This window comes from Adiantum capillus-veneris, chromosome 27 (assembly GCF_014529385.1).
Source record: "Adiantum capillus-veneris isolate H3 chromosome 27, ASM1452938v2, whole genome shotgun sequence".
Classification (NCBI taxonomy): domain Eukaryota; kingdom Viridiplantae; phylum Streptophyta; class Polypodiopsida; order Polypodiales; family Pteridaceae; genus Adiantum; species Adiantum capillus-veneris.
Window position 1 is genome coordinate 40,519,254 of NC_140957.1, and position 18,602 is coordinate 40,537,855.

The 18,602-nt window shown below is 41.3% G+C and overlaps 1 pseudogene; it reads right to left on the minus strand.

Annotated features, from left to right (window-relative positions):
• Positions 1–2,358: 2,358 nt before the first annotated feature.
• On the minus strand, positions 2,359–3,722 carry LOC147421831 (uncharacterized; annotated as a pseudogene).
• Positions 3,723–18,602: the final 14,880 nt, after the last annotated feature.

The following is an 18,602-nucleotide window of genomic DNA, read 5'->3' on the forward strand; positions in this document are numbered from 1 at the left end:
AACACCAAGGAGGATCCAAATGAGCAAAGGATTGCTAACTCCAATACCAAGGCCAATACCCTTGACTGGCAATGATCATCCTCCAACGCAATCACATCACTATTCTGAAAAGATCATTTTTCAAACATACAAAATTGCTTTCCTTAAATTTTCCAAGAGGAAATTTAGAAAATTAGGTTTATTTTGCAGGTTTTTACACTATTTTTTTCTATTTTGGGGCGGGATTTCTCCTTCCCCCTTGCCCTCAATCGGCATTTTTGAAATTAAAAAGGGCATGATATTAAGCTGAGACACATTTTTCCCAAACACTGAATGGAAGGCCCGCCTTGCACGACCCTTGCTGTGAGCACTGTAGCAGCATGCAATGCCACCTATCCTCTATCAACACCCCTTTTTTCTTGCCTATGTCACGAGTTCGAGATGTGAAAACTTGGGAAAGTAAAAAGCTTGGATGGTCACGTTGGAGCTCTCAACATTGAAGCATTCGTTGACTCGCTGAAAAAAGACAAAGAAAGTGTGGAGACAGATGTGGGACTCCCTCTCTCTCTCTCGTGGTGTGGAGGGCCGCAACTAGGAAAAAATGGAGCTCGTAGGGATCAAGGGTGGCGGACTGGAAGCGATAGAGGAGTAGGTGGCTCAACAAGCGCTTGTGGCGAGTGGGACATGTACTGGATCTAGAGTCTTGGTGTCCTGGCCAACAAAGGATTGAGGTTGTATAAGAGTGTGGGGTTCGTGGTGGCGGGTCAGCTGTTGGCAGCTAGGGCAACATTTGAGAAGTTGTACATGAAGTAAATGGTGGGTTGTGTGAGTTTGGGGAGGGGAGGGGAGGGGAGGGGGGAGGGAGCATTCTCTATCAAGCGCCAAGGCTAATCAATCTCTCTCTCTCTCTCTCTCTCTCTTCTCTCTCTCTCTCTCTCTCTCTCTCTCTCACACACACACACACACACACACACACACACACACAGAGCTGTAGCAAATAACGAAGACGTCTCTCTCTCTCTCTCTCTCTCTTCTCCTTCTCTCTCTCTCTCTCTCTCTCTCTCTCTCTCTCTCTCTCTCTCTAAGGCCTACGACACACATGAGAGTGCCATAGAAAATAAAACCTGATCTCTCTCTCTCTCTCAAACCTGTGATGTGCTCTCTCTCTCTCTCTCTCTCTCTCTCTCTCTCTCTCTCTCTCTCTCTCTCTCTCTCTCTCTCTCTCTCTCTCACACACACACACACACACACACACACACACACGTTCGAGACGGACCGACTTTTTTTGTGTGCAAAATTCACAAGTGTGAGTGAATTATATTGAGACAGACCAACTTATCGACGTGTGGCATAGCTCGCTGCTTGTTATTTTCCCAAGGTGCGAAGTAGATTCACCCTTTAACAAGTTACAAAAGTAATCACCCTTCAAAATTGAAGCTTGAAGCTGGGAGTGAAACTCCATGGTCTTGCTAAAGAGTTTAAATAATATATAATACTAAATAGGGGTCTATTCTTCTTTAATTCATTAATTAATCTCCAAGATTCTCCAAAAGAAAAAGAAAGACTTTGTGGGTTGTTCACATGGACAAAGCAGGGTCTTCAATAGTCGTGTAGGATTGGTGTTCACACGCTTGTTTTTTTGTCGAGATAGACAATGCTCAGAGTCGACTTTATAAGAAATACAACCTAGAGACAAAAATAAAAATATATTTTTTTAAAGGATGCTTCATGTGGAGACATGTTATAGATAGAATAATTGTCGTATTGATTATTTGACATGGCTTTGTTAGCTTTGTTGGTGCTGGGTGTCATAGATGATCTACATATCAGATAAATAAACAACTTATGATTGTCTGAATACAAAAATGCTACTGAACTAGATATTATATCACAGCCCTTGTAAAGAGGTTTGAGAATCTGCAAATGATCGCATTCAGCTTGTTCACCAATATTTGCTCCTCTAATTTGACGACTTGGACATCAACAACATTTGTAGCATAATTGTCGATGGCGTCTTTTAAAGTATGCAAAACAGCAATAAGATCTAAACGGAGAGAATGATGGTTGTTGTTGTGATCTCCGACAACCTCCGTCAAAATGGCGATCAAAATGTCATGCATTCTATCAATCCACTGATCTTCAATAGCAGCGAAAGATTGTGTCTCCTAGAATTCGACAACCTACGACAAAATGGCGATCAAAATGTCATGCATTCTATCAATCCACTGATCTTCAATAACAGCAAAAGATTGTGTCTCCTGGAATTCGACCAGCTGGTTCTCGTCATGCTCGTCCATCTTTGCACTACACAAACAAAATTGGACAGTCAGCATAATGATTTTTGAATAGAATAAAAAAGAACAACAATACACTCAACTATTAAGCAAGTCTACTGACATTAGTACGGTGGAATAGAGGGACAAAGTCGTCGTCTATTTGCGCATCGCTCAGCTCAGTGTCGACATCGTGATTCTAAACACTTGCTGGTGACAAGCTGCAAAATAGATTTGCTGGCATAAACAATGTGAAAATCGAATTGCTTTCCGCGAATCATAAAGTGCATACCTATGCCTTTCTTTCCAACGAGACAAGAACCAGTTTGCTCATGGGTGAGTTGTTCCACACATGTCATTAGCAACAAAAATGCTAACAACATCTTGGTATGTTGTACACAATGGGTAGATCATGCACTTCCAAAGAGATTTTATCTTCCCCATTTGCATTCCACGTCCTTGATGTGGAGTTATCCACGAAGACAATGGATAATACTTTCTTGTCTTCACCATCCTATGTAGTGTCGACAAGAAGTCATTTCCTACTGAATGGTGCAGCGTGAATTTCCAAAACATTAGTGCTCTATCAAAAATATTTACCGGTGTCAAGCATACCCTATTTTTTAGCTCGTTGGCTCCATAGAGACTATACAGCTCTATGCCTTTGTTGACATCAGTAGAACTAACGTTGTGCATAACTTTCCTAAAGTGTGGCTCATCTTGTTCCTTCAAGCAATACCCGAGCATGCCCTCAAATGTATGCATTTTATGTTGTTTTAACCCTCGACACAGTACCATCCCGCCTACCGGAGTCTCTCGGTCCCAACCCAAGTATGCTTTGATCTTCTTGTTGACAGCTATCAACGATGTTGCTCATAGTCGTACAACCATTTGGAAATGAAGGTGCAAGGTAGTCCCCCCTCTCTCCAACGCACAAAGGCCAGCTAGACTCTCATTCTCAAGAAATGATTTGATGCATCCCAAGAGCATTCCATCTATATCATCACCCCCAACAGAGATAGTTACACTAACTTCCATGACCCTAGTACTCGGCCGACAATGATTCACATTATTCCCCCTTGCATTAGTTCGGTCCGAATCCTCTATTGTTCTTGATCTTATCCTCTTTGTCATACCACCCTTATAAGGATCAGCCCTAGCTCTGGCTTCACTCTTAAATCGTGCCATGTTCTCTACCTATAAGGAATACACAAAGCTGCAACTGAATTGTATACAAGCAGTAGTAGAGATCTAGTCACACAATAGACAACACACTGTTGTAATCGACATCACCACATACACAAAAGGCAATTTAAACTTTGCGCATAAGAGTGCAGCAAACGACACAGTGAAAAATATTTCAGACTCCGTCAGACACAGACACAGTCGACCAGCATGACTTACCTGTCTCTGTCTCGTGCAGTCACGGAGACTGTTCCTCTGCGTCGACCCGTCTCTAGCTGAAGTCATCCAGCTGCTTCTGCGTGTTCGTCAACAGGTTTCACAACAGGATTTGCGCTTTAAAAAGAGACAAGAAACCTCCCCTTGGGCATGCCCAAAACCTGCCACCTGCTAGGAACGTGTCCACATCGCTGCTTGACAACCACCAGATGGACACTTTACCCCGACAACTTTACTTTGCAAATCGCACAACATCTTGACAGATTCTGGTAAATCAACCTGTTACAAAAATTGGCAGGGCCTACTTGTGACTTTTTGATAGATCTGAGAAGTCAAAACTAAGTCTTTTCATTTTTTATTATCGCTGGACTTACTACTACTTGCCCTTCACTTTTGCATTTCAAACTAAACCAAATGACTTCTCACTTACCCTTCACTTTTACATTTTAAACCAAACGTTTCTTAAGTTCTTCAAATTAAGGAGAGAGTGACACATGGATGATCTCTCTTTCCTTTAAAATTTTAAGCTCAGTTATATATAGTATAGATTTATTTCTATACACACATACATACACACACATACATACATACATATATATATATATATATATATGTATGTATGTTATATATATATATATAATATGTATATAAATGTGTGTATAATATTAATGAGTTATTTTTATTTCATCTTTCATTTCACAGCCTCACACGGCTTGATTGTTCTTGCATTCTATAGCTTAATTCCAATTAGTGTTCGGAGAAGTTTCTTTTATTAAGCAACCGTCGGCCAAGTTTATTTCATTTTTCAATGTAGAGCCTCACATGGCTTGATTGTTCTTGCATTCTATAACTTAATTCCAATTAGTGTTCGGAGAAGTTTCTTTTATTAAGCAACCGTCGGCCAAGTTTTCTCCTCGTAAAAAAGCAAATCGAAAACACTAGCATAAATTTTGAAATTTGCAATATTTTTGAACTATTTTCTCACATATTTCTATGGTTTGCAACCGGCTAGTCTCGACTTTCAACCGGCTCAAGGCTAAGCTGAGGCAATTGTTTCTCGAACACTGATTCCAATTAAACTCAACCTGATGATTTTATCACTTTCTTATTGTTTTAGAAAGCCACCGTGACCCTTTCACTTGTTATATATGCATATGAAAAGTCTTTTGACTTTTGAGTGTCATGAGACTTTTCGTTTCTTAAACTCACCCTTCAATTATTCATTTGGGATGTTTTGAAAGGATTTTTATTTTTTTGAAATTAAGGGGACTTGCTAGGTTGCTTTTCAAAAGTTCAATTCATTTCTTCAAGATATTCTCACAGAATTTGCAAATTCAAAAGTCATTAGGAGAAATATGAACCTTGCATGGGCCTTGTAAGGAATCCTAATTTTTAGGGATTAAGGCTAATGGTGTGTAGGGTTAAGGGGACAAGGGAATTCAAGAAGCTAGTTTTGAGTAGGCTTTTCTAGCCTTTTTTTTAGACACATGTAGGATGTGGACCTAGGAGGCCACCTTCTCTCTCTAGCTTTTTGAAAGTGAAGGGAGTAAAGAGGTGTGGCCACATCATCAAAAACGTGGATCACTAAGAGCCAAAATTTGACTTTTAAAAAAAAAAGTTATTTTTACTTATTTTTGACTTAAAACTCCCCCCCAACATATATCCATATCAAAAAAGTATTTTTTGACATTTTTTTAAACTTACAAGCACTAAAAGTCCAATTTTTCAAAAAAAAACTCCCCCCCAAAAAAAAAACCTTTCTTCTCTCTTCCTCCTCCCTCCTTTCTCCCTCTCCTCTCCCTCCCTGCCCCTTCTCTCCTCCTCCTCCTCTCTCTCCCTCTCTCCCATTGTCCCCTTCTCTCCTCCCATGTTCCTCCCTCTCCCTCCCTGCCCCCTTCTCTCCTCCTTCTCCACTCTCTCTCTCTCTCTCTCTCTCTCTCTCTCTCTCTCTCTCTCTCTCTCTCCCCCACTACCCCCTTGTCTTCTCCCATGTTCCTCTCTCTCCCTCCCCCCTCTCTCTTCTCATCCTTTGCTTCCTCAAGCAACAGCTACCATGGTGCTCAAGGACATCACAAATCGTATGCATACATATTTGCTTGTTCGCAACGTTTGCATCGAAGGCCGCACGTGAGGGTGAGCAGAGGTCATCCCAGGAATGTCATACCATTGGTGAGATGAATGTTGACGATTCTTCAATATCTTGCCAATACCATCACATATTTGAATAAAACACCCCTTTATGCAAGGTAACAATATACTTCTTACTTTTGATTGTGTTCTTCTTATCATAAACTTTGAAGTCTAAGGTGTTGCCTCTACTTGTTTTGTAGTGCTTGGCACAAAGGTTGCTTTTATGCACAAATAGTGAAAGGCTGCAGGTTAGAGAGGCCAAGTGTCACCACTTTTCCTCTAAAACAGTCTTCTTTGTTACATCTTGCGAGTAGGTGCTTCAAATCCATGCTTATTAGGGGTGGTAGTCTCATCCTAATGTATATTTTTATATTGTTTATTCCCAGCTAGATAGAAATACTTGCAAATTTGTACAACATATACTTAACAAGTGTCTTCATTATATAGCTTGCAAATGTTGAATTCATACATGTTTTTGTTACAAGGTGACCTCTTGCTATGCTAGTTGAGTGGCGTTGTTTGCAAGAATGGCTCAAGGAACTGGCATAACATGAAGCTTTTACGGTGGCACAAAGCTCTCCTCAACGGCAATGTGGCTCCCACTACACCAAAAATCATTATGCTGACATGAAGAGATCCATAGTAGGACAATGCAAAAACTTTTCATTAGCAGCAACACACTCTTTCCTAACATGAGGGCACTCCTACCAAAGATTATTTTATGTGATAGGTCACCCCAGGAGCATACCATGTCATGGAATGGATGTAAGAACTATGACCACACTACTCCTTGTAAAGTGTTCACAGATGTATGTTTATCAAAGTTAATGAGAAGAAATTTGGACTTTTTTGTTTGTTGATGTGTAAGAGCACTCTAGGTCTACCATATTTTAGATTGTTTGATAAGTTAAATAAAGTTTGTAGTCATTTAAAGTGTAAGTTTATTTTTGTTTGGTAAGATTGTACATGAGAAGACATAATAAAGTATAAGAGATCTTGACGGAATAAGCCTCGATTAGATTCCTACCATGCACTTGTGACACCAGACCTCTCCTTGAACCTTTTGATTTCTATCATTGTGGGAACTCTAAGGGTGGTCTATTTTCAAATTTTTAGCAATAACTTTTTTTAAAAGGAAATTTTGGTTATTTTAAAGTTTGTACACGGTCTAGGAGTTCATTCTAATTGTTTTCCTTCAGTTTCAATTTTTGATCGAGGGCACTCCTTAGAAGCCAGTTTTGAAGGTGTTATGGTGAGATTTTGAGAAAGTTTTGTATGTAGGAAATGCAGTCCTTAACACAATAAAAAACATTGGTTCTCTGAGTATTTTCAGATTCCATGGTTTTAATGCCCGTTCGAGCCCGTAGATTAAAGAAAAAGTAAGAAATGTCTGTTTTACATCATTTTTAAAGAAATTGCTAACTTGCACGTTGATTTTTGGAAAATCCGAGTAGGATATGATTTTTTTGCATCACACGATAGTCGAAGAGCGCGACGAGATGAACAAATTTATGTGAGACAAGCCCAGACAGATTCAGAGCCAATTGAACACTAGAAGCTCTTGAAAACATCCTAAAAGTCCAACACTTTAAGAAAAAAAAAAAACCTACCACTTGAATTATGACCATGCATAAAAATAAATCTTGTACTTGTCATTTTAGGGCCCCAGGGACCCTCAACATGAGGGGCCACAAGGGCGCACAAATCAGCCATCCAAAATAATTTTTGGATGGCTGATTTGCGCGCCCTTGTAGCCCCTCATATAGAGGGTCCCTGGGGCCCTAAAATGACAAGTACAGGCTTTTTTTGATGCAAAGCCATGAGATAGAATTGGGCAAATTGATGTATTCATAGCAAACTCCCCCTCCCCCCCCACATAATGGCAAATAGCTAAATATTGTATCATGCCATGCATTAAAAAAAGCTTGTACTTGTCATTTAGGGGCCCAGGGACCCTCAATAAGAGGGGCCACAAGGGCGCGCAAACTGGCCATCCAAAAATTTTGGATGGCCAGTTTGCGCGCCCTTGTGGCCCCTCTTGTTGAGGGTCCCTGGGTCCCTAAAATGAGAAGTACAAGCTTTTTTTAATGCATGGCCATGAGATAGAACTGGGCAGTTTAATGTGTTCATAGCAACCCCTCCCCCCCCCCCCCAAATGGCAGATACCTAAACCTTGTATCATGCTTATCAACCATTTTTTACTTCCTTGTGTCCATCCCCTGTTCTTGGAAATATCTTGGTCCCTATTTGTGCCTGGATGCGCATTCTACGCGCCGTTGTGGTCCCTCTTGTTGAGGGTCTCTGGGGCTTCAAAATGACAAATAGGGGTTTTGCTTTAATGTATGGCCATGAGATAGAGTTATAGTGTTTGATGTCCGGAGTATTCACTATGTCAAATTTTCCTATATCATGTGCGTTCACCACAATGGATTGAAAGTAGCCCTTATAGGCCTTACCTACACATGTTTCTGTAACTTTACAAGAATATAAATTCCCTTTTGTTGAACACATGTGCTATGTTACATATACTTTAGTGAACTCGCAAGGTCAAAGGCCTCACAAATTTTGTGCACTCAGAACATTTAGCACTAGAAATCAACCAAACAAGGAGCCAATTTTTACTTCCTTGTGTTCACCTCATGTTCTTGTAAATGTTTTGGTTAAGCCATTTCTTTGGTATTTAAAACCACATGTGACCCCTATTGTTATAGTATCTGACCAAAGGTTTCTTGATTAGAAGTTATATAGGTCCGAGTGATACATATCTTCTATGTTAACAATGCATGTATCTATAATTTATCTTTACACTTTCTCTATCCAAATGAGCTACATAGTAAAAATCAAATCCGCAATTCAACAATTAAGTTCACAAGGTGATAGCTATTGGTATGATCTTTAACAATACCAAATAAATAGCTACCAATAGCGAATGAATAGGGATATTTAAGAAGGTTTGATACCAAAAACTTGTCAACACTACTCAAAAAGGTGGAAACTCAAAGGCTTTATAATATATATGATGAAACAAGAATCAATAATAATTCACCCCTATATATCTACACTTCTATCTCAAGTTGTCATTTCTCTAAGTCAAGCTTGGCATAGGCATAGTATGGAAACAATAACATTTTGGAAAGCAAGAATTTAGCTTTCTCAACTTTTGAAATGTTGCTATTGATATATATTCAACATCCCCAAATAAGGACATCTTGACAAAGGTTATGATCCACTTAATAAGAATAACCATTAGTGATTAAACTGAAATCAAAATATTGCATGAATTTCTTCATGGTGGAATGATTAAGACTTGAAACTTCAAACATCTTACATGCAAATCAGAATATCCAAAAAAATCAACAATATTTCTCAAATCTGTATGAAACTCCAGTAATCTAAATAAAATACTCTCACTCAGTGCGACACCATTTAACAAAAAGAAATATTTATATTGCATTTATAGAGGAATCCAGCCTCATAAAAATAATTACAAATGGAGACAATGTTGTTGCTGTTAGGCTTCTCTTACAAGTATTTGTCTTTCTCATCTAGAGATTCATATACACGAGTATTTGTGTGTCTATGACACTAGGGAAGATAGTAGTACTATAGGGATGGCTTTTCTAAGAGCTCCTAGAGAGTACCTATTGGTTCAAGATTCTACAAAAATCCTACTATTCTTATCAAAATCTTTTAACACGGTAGTGAAAGGTTCCTCACGGAACAAAAATAGGGTGATTTCCATCTCTGCACATGGTTGCTTGCTCATGTCCTCTCAAAACCAGTTGACTCTGAAAGTAAACAACAGATTATGTGAGCACAAAGTTATAAAGTACAAAATGATATCTTTCTAATAATCTAATGAAAACTATACAAAGAATAAATTATAAGAAAAATCTTTGATGAATCTCCATAGATAACACAACTTACTTACATTGTGAGACTCAATCACATGCTACAAAACTATAGATGGCGCACCAAAGCCATCAACAAAATAGCACCACCCAATGTTATGAGGTGTGAAGCCTAAACATTGAAAGCCATAAAGAGGTTAATTCCCTCCAGCATGATAAACTTAAAGATGGAGATGATCTTAAGCTCTGAAAGTAAGCTACAAGGGTAGTTTTCTCACCATTCTATGTTTATGTTGGAGATGAATCCTTGCAATGCCCATGCACTATTCACACCTCCTATTCTTGTGGTATGCAAGTCATGTGAGTTGATGCTTTTTCCACCTTCGGGAGTAGAGGTTTCCATGTAGTGCGAGTGAATGAAAGTAGAAGGATGAGAATCTTGTTTCATGCTGTAATGGAGGTGAGAGAAGGGAGAGGAGCTAGCTTGGTGTGGAACTATGTGGTGGGCAAGGGGAAGAGATGGGGAAGAAGCTTGCTTGGTGCTACAATGGAGATGGGAGAAAGCTAGTAGAGAGATAATGTTGGACTATAGGGGGTGCATGTGGTTGTTGCAGCCATGGAGAGCTTGGAAAAGGGTTTGTAGAGAGAGAAAATCACTTTTAGCTATAGAATAGGTTTGGAAAGACTTTGGAGGGTGGAAAATGATGTTTTGAAATTTTTTGAAAAAATTTAATTTTTTGGAATTTTTTAGTGCACATTTTTTACTTTTGGAGGTCAAAAATACTTTTTTGACCATGAAATAGGTTAGGGGACCTTTTAAGGAGGGAAAACTTGAAATTTGAAATTTTTTGAAATTTTGAAATTTTTAGTGTATTTTTAAATCCGGGCCAAAAAGTGGGGAAAAAAAAGGTCAAAGTGGTCCCCCCCCCCCCCCCCCCCCCCCCCCCCCCCCTCCCTTTCCCCTAGCCACCTCCCTTACCTTCTCACTAGGTAAGAGGCCATTAAGAGGTGTAAGGCTACCTTGTCGCCCTACTTTTTTGAGGGTATAGAGTGTGTCCACCACCCTCTTCCTATTGGCTGGCCTCTAATTAACCTTAATCCCAAAGGGCCCCTAGAGGGTTCATATTTTTCCTAATGTAAAGGCCTTATGCATGTCACCATCACAGCTTCCTCCCCTCTATGGAGCCTTGCTTCCACCTACTCCTCGAGGTGCCTTGCCCTCTTCCTCAACCGGATTGCATCACACTCCATGGCGTCTCTCTATGCATGTCTGCTCCCAGCACTGGCCACACTTGGCTTGCCCTCTCCCTTGATGGGCTTGCATTGAACACACAACGACACCCACCATTGGCATCCCCCCTCTCTCAGCATCGCCACATCATCCCCTCCCGTCGACTATGGACATCTTACCCTGCTGCCTAGTCTATTGGTGACCATCACACGGGCCTACCACTGTAGAGCCAAGCAAGTATCAAGCCATCTCCACGACCTGCATGGCCGCATATTGAAGCCCATGCAGTGGGAGATGCACCATGGACTCACGGCCACAAATGGCACTCAGAGGGAGATGGAGCACAAATGCACGAATGGAGAAGGTCGACAGCCTGCAACAGATTTGGTACGATTCTGCAAATCCGCAAGGAAACTTGCTGCGCACATCCCCCGTGCCCTCTCGCCATGGGTGATAGTGCTATATTGCATTCCTACGCTTCAACTCTCTCCTCCCATCTTCCTCCATCTCTCTGCCTTCGTTCTCAGCTCTTTCACAATCATACAAGACCTTCGCCCCCTCTCTCCCTTTCTCACTATCTCTTTGGAGCATGACCACACACTTCCGATCATTACCCACAATGCCACCCTCATAACAATCTCTCTCTCTCTCTCTCTCTCTCTCTCTCTCTCTCTCTCTCTCTCTCTCTCTCTCTCATAACACGCCTAGCCTACTGTCTCGGCCCTCCGAAACACAGTCTCCCACCCTACCTCCTTGTGCCCATGATTTGCTTACAGAAGCCTCATACGCAAGCTCCCATTCACAAGGTGCCTCACCGAGCCCATCGCCTCCAACAGGCTACAGAGAAACGAGCAAAAGAGACAATATACACCTCTTCCTCTGATAACCAACATTCATGATGCATTTCCTCACGTCAGTCAACCCGAGACAATCGCCGAGTCTGCCCGCACCTACTCTCTCTCTCTCTCTCTCTCTCTCTCTCTCTCTTCACTGAAACATGGCATCTAATCTCTCACTCTCTCTCTCCCCTCCATGTGCAATCCCTTTTCCCAAATAAGGAAAAATAGCCCTTTTCCTTTTGCTTTTCCCTATGGCCTAAGGGATCTAACAAGATTCCCCTTAAAATGATTGGATTCAAAAATTGTTGGCGCCTACTCATGTTAGTACTAAATCATGGAGAAGAGACTCATGAGTCATCTATATAGGCCATGTTCAGATGGCTTGGCGGCAACTTGCACTCTTTACAAGTGCCTCTGCGTTGGCTATGTACAAGAAGCAACATAAAAAACTAGTCATAAAGTGACGAGGGGTAGAGCATCCAATGGTTTTAGCATAGCATCTAAGCTCTAATCGGATTGCTTACACATCATATTGCAAAGCACTGGGTAGAGACTCATTATCGAGAGGCAAGAGCCGCCCAGGTGGGTACGGAGATGTATGCCTTATCTTTCACGCAATGAAATCATGATATTTGACATCAAGGCTCTTCCAACATCTTGTCTAAACTCGCGACAATAATGGAATATTAATCAATAAGGTTTTTTTAGGTCAGAAAACCTTGGAATTCTCAACCGTTTTTGGCCTGCCCCAAAGGGGTGAGGCTTTAGTGATGCCTCCCCATTTTGCTAATGAAAAAGGGAAGATTATTTGAAAAAATATACAATTTTTTAATTGATTGATGGAGTATGTCCGCTCAATTTTGCAAAGCTGGTGAATTAAGGGGGATCTTCGGAGATCCCTTCCATCGCTTAGAAGTGAAAAAGCGGGATGTGCCACACGGAGGAGAGAGAAAAAGGGATGCGATGTGTGTCGGGCAAGACGCGCGCACACGCGCGCGCGCGCGAGAGAGAGAGAGAGAGAGAGAGAGAGAGAGAGAGAGAGAGAGAGAGAGAGAGAGAGATTTTGTTCTCGGTGCACTGTCGCATTCAGGCAGGGATTATTGTAACTTCATGGAAAACGGAGACGAGGAGCGGTGCCCATGCATGCGTTGGCGAGGATGAGGACGTTGCAGGCCAGTGCATGGAGAGGGGCAAAGGGTGGCTAGTCCGCGGTGGTGTTCAAGCTGTGCAGGGATGGGACGAGCAAGCGGAGGATCAGCGGAGTGAGGACTTGGCAAGGTAGGGAGGTGGAGGAGAATGAGACTGCAGAGGGGTGCAATGCGCAAGCCTTTCTCTCTCTCTCTCTCTCTCTCTCTCTCTCTCTCTCTCTCCCCTTGTTTTGAGCTAGGAAATCTACAGGTAAGACAGCGGGCATGGGGTCAAGATGGTGGAGCCTCTTTATGTGTGTGTGTGTGTGTGTGTGTGTGTGTGTGTGTGTGGAAACCATGCAACAGGTGGACGTGCTGCAGGACAACCCCATGTGAAGGAAGGGAGGGCGCAGGCTCAAAGGGGAAATGGCACACTGGAGGTTCTCATCTTGGGGCCTGTTTCGATGCTTGTCAAATGTGCACATTTGTGTAACTAGCCATACATTTTTGTGAGTATTGGTGGTCCTCTTTTTCTGCACCCTTTCTTCATGCTTCCCTTTAAAGGAGTGCATCACTTTTTGGCCTGCCCAAAGGGCAAAGGCTATAGAGTTGTCTTCTCTTTTTGCTGACTAAAATAGGGAAAACGTTGAGTTGTATTTTTAAGCATTTTTTGATAGGTCAAAAATGGTGATTGGTTGAAATAAGATAGCGGGCACTCATTTAAATGAAGAGTGTGTAAATTTAATGATGGACATGTCTTGAGTTTTGAAATATAAAATGAATGCTCGAAAGGATTTTGGGCTTCCTTTGAAAGCGTGAAACTTCTATACTCTTTATAATGCAGCTTAAAATTTTGAAGGAAGGAGAGGACATCCACGTGTCACACTCCGTGGTTCATTTCAAAAAACACCTTACAAAATATCTATTTAAAATGCAAAAGCAAAGGTAAAATTGTAAGAAACGGCAGCCTTTGCACAATGTAAGAAGTCACAAGCATCTAAAGTCAAAAGACTTCCTATTCTACATAAAATATAAATGTTGAAGTTTGATTGCAAATAACAAAAAGGGGATAACTCTAGTGGAGGTTTAGCTACTTAATGCGAATTGACTTTTTGAAGATATAACAAAAAAAAAAGAATTTAAGTGATTTTTTTGTTTAATATAAATATAATTTTTTAAGATATATTTGGCTTTATCTTTTCAAAAGGCTTTTTTCAAAACCAATATTGATATGTTTTAAAAACATTGGAAGTATGTATTTCTTGAAAGAGCTTGAGAAAAAGAAAAAAGCTTGTCTAATGTCGACTTGGGGCTAGCTGTCTCGCTTTGAGGACATGCATGACATGCAAATGCAGTGGTTGTTGAGAGAGAGAGAGAGAGAGAGAGAGAGAGAGAGAGAGAGAGAGAGACCACTGCATTGCTTATGTGTGTGTGTGTGAGAGACCATCACATTGCCTGTGTGCATATACATGTACATTTATGAGGGGGAGAGAGAGAAAAAAATATTTTACTGTTGAGCTTACGCACTTTTTAAAATTTCAAGATATTATTTTTTGGCATTAGTGTATTTTTAAAAGGATAGCTAAAGTTTTCCACCTGTAGAAAATGGATTAATTGCCCAACAAAGAGCAACCCTCACATTAACAAACCAAATTGGTAGAGAGATTTCCTAGTTGATGGACCTTTTACCAATTCTTGGATATTTTGTTCTTTTTATTTTTAAGAGTTCTCTCTCTCTCTCTCTCTCTCTCTCTCTACGACTCTTCAAATTTTGTTTTTTTAATATTGGAATTTGGCACTCTAGTGAGAGTTTAATGTGCAATTGAGTACTTATGTGGCTTCACTCTAGAGGGGGTAATTGGAAGATGGGAATGATGTGAACTTCAATGAAACACTTCTCTCACATACACACTTATTGGGGGAAGTGTGGTTGATGTAAGATAGGGAAGATCTAGCTTGCACCCTTTTTGTTTGCATTTATTGGGCAGAGGAGAGGGTAACTCATAACGATCAATCTCCCTTTGCATGGGTGACACCTGCCACCTAAGCTAGACGCATAGGCCTATTCGGTGTTTGGTCCCTTACAATCAAATGCATGCTATTAGATGTGTATCACACAATTGGTCGAGTATGTCACTCTAATCTTTTTTCATTTCTTTTTATAGGAATCAGAGGAGATGCACAGGTTGATTTGAATGAAAAATTGAAAGTCAAAGGAAAATATGTGTCTCAAATTTTGGGGAGCAGATGGATTAAGGAGAATCTGGCGGGATTCTCAATGCTTTCGAGGAGAAAAATGGAGGGGAGGGCACGTGAGAGAGAGAGAGAGAGAGAGAGAGAGAGAGAGAGAGAGAGAGAGAGAGAGAGAGAGAGAGAGAACCGTGCCAACTTGATGGAGCACCCATCGATCATGGCAGTTACGGAGTCCAAGCTGGCCAGGAGCCGCAACCGTCACCTTCGTCAGATGGTATCACAACGGTTGCCAATGGAACCTGGAAAGAGACCCCCTTCTGGGCCAGCCGAAAATTTTCTGTCGCGCCTCCTGCCCCAATCTTGATGCGTGATCTGTGTATGTGGAAACAAAAGACTCCCTAGCTGGTCAATCCACGTACCTTTACGAAGATGCTGCTTAGTAAATAGAGCATTGCGATGTACTCCATTGATGTTCGATCGCAGACGCAATTGCATGTGTGTGTGTGTGTGTTTGTCTTGTGAGTGTGTGAGGGTGTCAACGAGGCTTAGAAGTCAACACGCGTATGTAAGGCTAGCGTGGGCGGTGAGTGCGCAAACTCTCGGCTGTAGTGCCAACTTCTTGTGTGCAGGCCTTCTAAGGAGGTAGAAGCGGGTGTGGCTAGGTAGGGTATGAGCATGGGTACGGGTACAAGCGAGGGTATGGGTATAACAGTAGGGGTACGGGCCTGGGTATGGCAGCTGAGGCGGCGGCTGGGGAGGAGGTGGTGATGGTGGTGGCTGTGGAGGCGGAGACGGCTGAGGAGGAGGAGGTGGATTTGCTCCATTCAAAGTGTTGGCCTGCTCCTATGATTGCTTCAACGGCTACAAGGCTTCTTGTTAGAGCTGATCAAGCTTCTCTCTCTCTCACTCTCTCTCTCTATCATTACTCACCCCTTTTCAGAAGTTTCTACTCACATGTACACATTGGCATCCATTATATATAATAAACTGGTCATTGGTCTCTCTCTCTCTCTCTCTCTCTCTCTCTCTCTCTCTCTCTCTCTCTCTCTCTCTCTCTCTCTCTCTCTCTCTCTCTCTCTCTCTCTCTCATATTAGTCACCCCTTTTGAGAAGTTTCTACTCACATGTACACATTGGCATCCATTATATATAATAAACTAGTCATCGGTCTCTCTCTCTCTCTCTCTCTCTCTCTCTCTCTCTCTCTCTATATATATATATATATATATATATATATATATATATATATATATATATATATATATATATATATATATATATATATCATTAGTCACCCCTTTTGAGAAGTTTCTACTCACATGCACACATTGGCATCCATTATATATAATAAAGTGATTATTATATATTGGAATTTGGCACTCTATTGAGAGTTTAATGTGCAATTGAGTACTTATGTGGCCTCACTTTGGAGGGGGCAATCGGAAGATGGGAATGATGTGAACTTCAATGAAACACTTCTCTCATATACACACTTATTGGGGGACATGGGGTTGATGTATGAAAGGGTGGTGGTAATGCATGTGCTAGTCTCCACCCAACCGTGCTATCTTATAACCTCCCCCTAGCGTACACACTGTCCGGTCGTGCCGGTGGCCTTGCCCATAGGACCCATGTCCTTACATTACCCCCCCCCCCCTAGAGAATCGTTTTCTTCCTCGAAAGCGAACGTAGGAAAACATTTCTTAAGTGTGGAGACATTCTCCCATGTAGAACCTTCTTCAAGTCTATCTAGCCATTTTACCAACACATGTCGTCTGACATGATATCTAGTGCGAAGCTCATGAGAATCCAAAATCTTTTCGGGCTCATGAGGAATGCTTGGTGGTTCAATAAGGTCAACCAACACACCTGTGTCAATGACATCATCATTCTGTCCTAACTGTTTTTGTAAACGGCTAACATGGAAAATAGGATAAACTCGTGAGTGCTCTGGAAGAGCTAGCTTATAGGCCACTTGACCTATACGTTTGAGAATGGTAAACGGTCCACAATAGCGTGGTGAAAGTTTAGCAACTTTTCCCGTCTTCAGAATTTCTTAATGCTCCGGAACTTTGAGGAAAACCTTGTCTCCTTTTTGAAAGTAGCAAGACGTCGATGCTCATCTACATACTTCTTATATCAATCTTGAGCTTGCTTAACATTCTGTCGAGCAACTCGAAGCATGTCAAAATGGTCTTGGAGAAAATCCTTCGCTTGTTGTATCTTCTCCTTAGCCAACCCCACCGTAACGGGTGATCTAGGTTGAAATCCATACAAAAGCATAAATGGACTAAACCCTCTAGTCACATGCTTTGAACTATTATAAGAAAATTCCAATATAGGTAAGTAGTCTTTCCAATTGGTTTGCTTCTTGCTAACGTATGCTCGTAGCATATCCTCTAGCACTTGATTAACTCTTTCTGTTTGACCATCCGTTTCTGGATGATCAGTCGTACTTAGATTAAGTTTAGTTTCAACTTTTGGAACATAGCTCTGCAGAAGTGATTATCGAACTTTCGATCTCTGTCACTAATGATGCTAGCTGGAAGACCATAGAGTCTATATATATGCTCTACTAATAGCCGTGCTAATTTTAGTGTCTTAACCGTAGTCTTAGTGGGAATGAATCGACCCATCTTTGTGAGACGGTTTACAATTACTCAAATGGCATCATGGCCACGATTTGTAGTAGGTAGTCCTACTACAAAATCCATAGAGATACTCTCCCACTTACCTTGTGGAATATTTAAAGGATGTAAAAGGCCACCTACCTTGAGGCGCTCTGCCTTATTAACTTGGCACTGTTGGCAGTTTAGTACGTACTCTTGAACATCATGATGTAAGCCCCGACCAATAAAATTTCCGTCGAACTAAGGCATACGTCTTACGGATACCTGGATGACCAGCACTTGGACTATCGTGACACTCAAATAAGATTTGGTGCCTAGTGTCTGAGTCCTTTAGCACACATACTCTACCTTTGTGGAGTAAGTAGCCATTATCAATGGAAAAATTCTTCCATCGCTTGAGCTCTTCTTGAGTAGGGGTGGAGCTCTGTGTGTTGAAGTTTCTGTCTGCGCGCCCAGAGACATGTTGATCTGGCTGTTCAGAGACATGTGAGTGTGAGGGATCCCTTTTTCAAACTGCACTCCACACTTTAGCATATGAGTGATCTTGTGCACACTTGCCACGTAATGACTCCAAAAATCCACTCTTTAGTTCCATGAAAGCAAGTGAATTAATATGAGGCATCCGACTTAGTGCATCTGCTACTACATTATATCGCCCCTTGCGATATCGTAGCTTACAATCATAATATTGAAGGATTTCTGCCCATCTAGCTTTACGGCCCTTCAAGTCTGTTTGAGTAGTAAACCATTTCATACTCTCATGGTCAAAAACTACTTCAAACTTGGCACCATATAAATAGTATCGCCACTTTCGTAAAGCATGAATTATGGCATAGAGCTCTCTCTCATAGACAGAATAATTCTGTTGAGCTCTATCTAACTTTTTACTTTCAAACGTTATAGGTCTTCCCTCCTGGAGAAGTATCGCACCAATGGCTTTATCACTAGC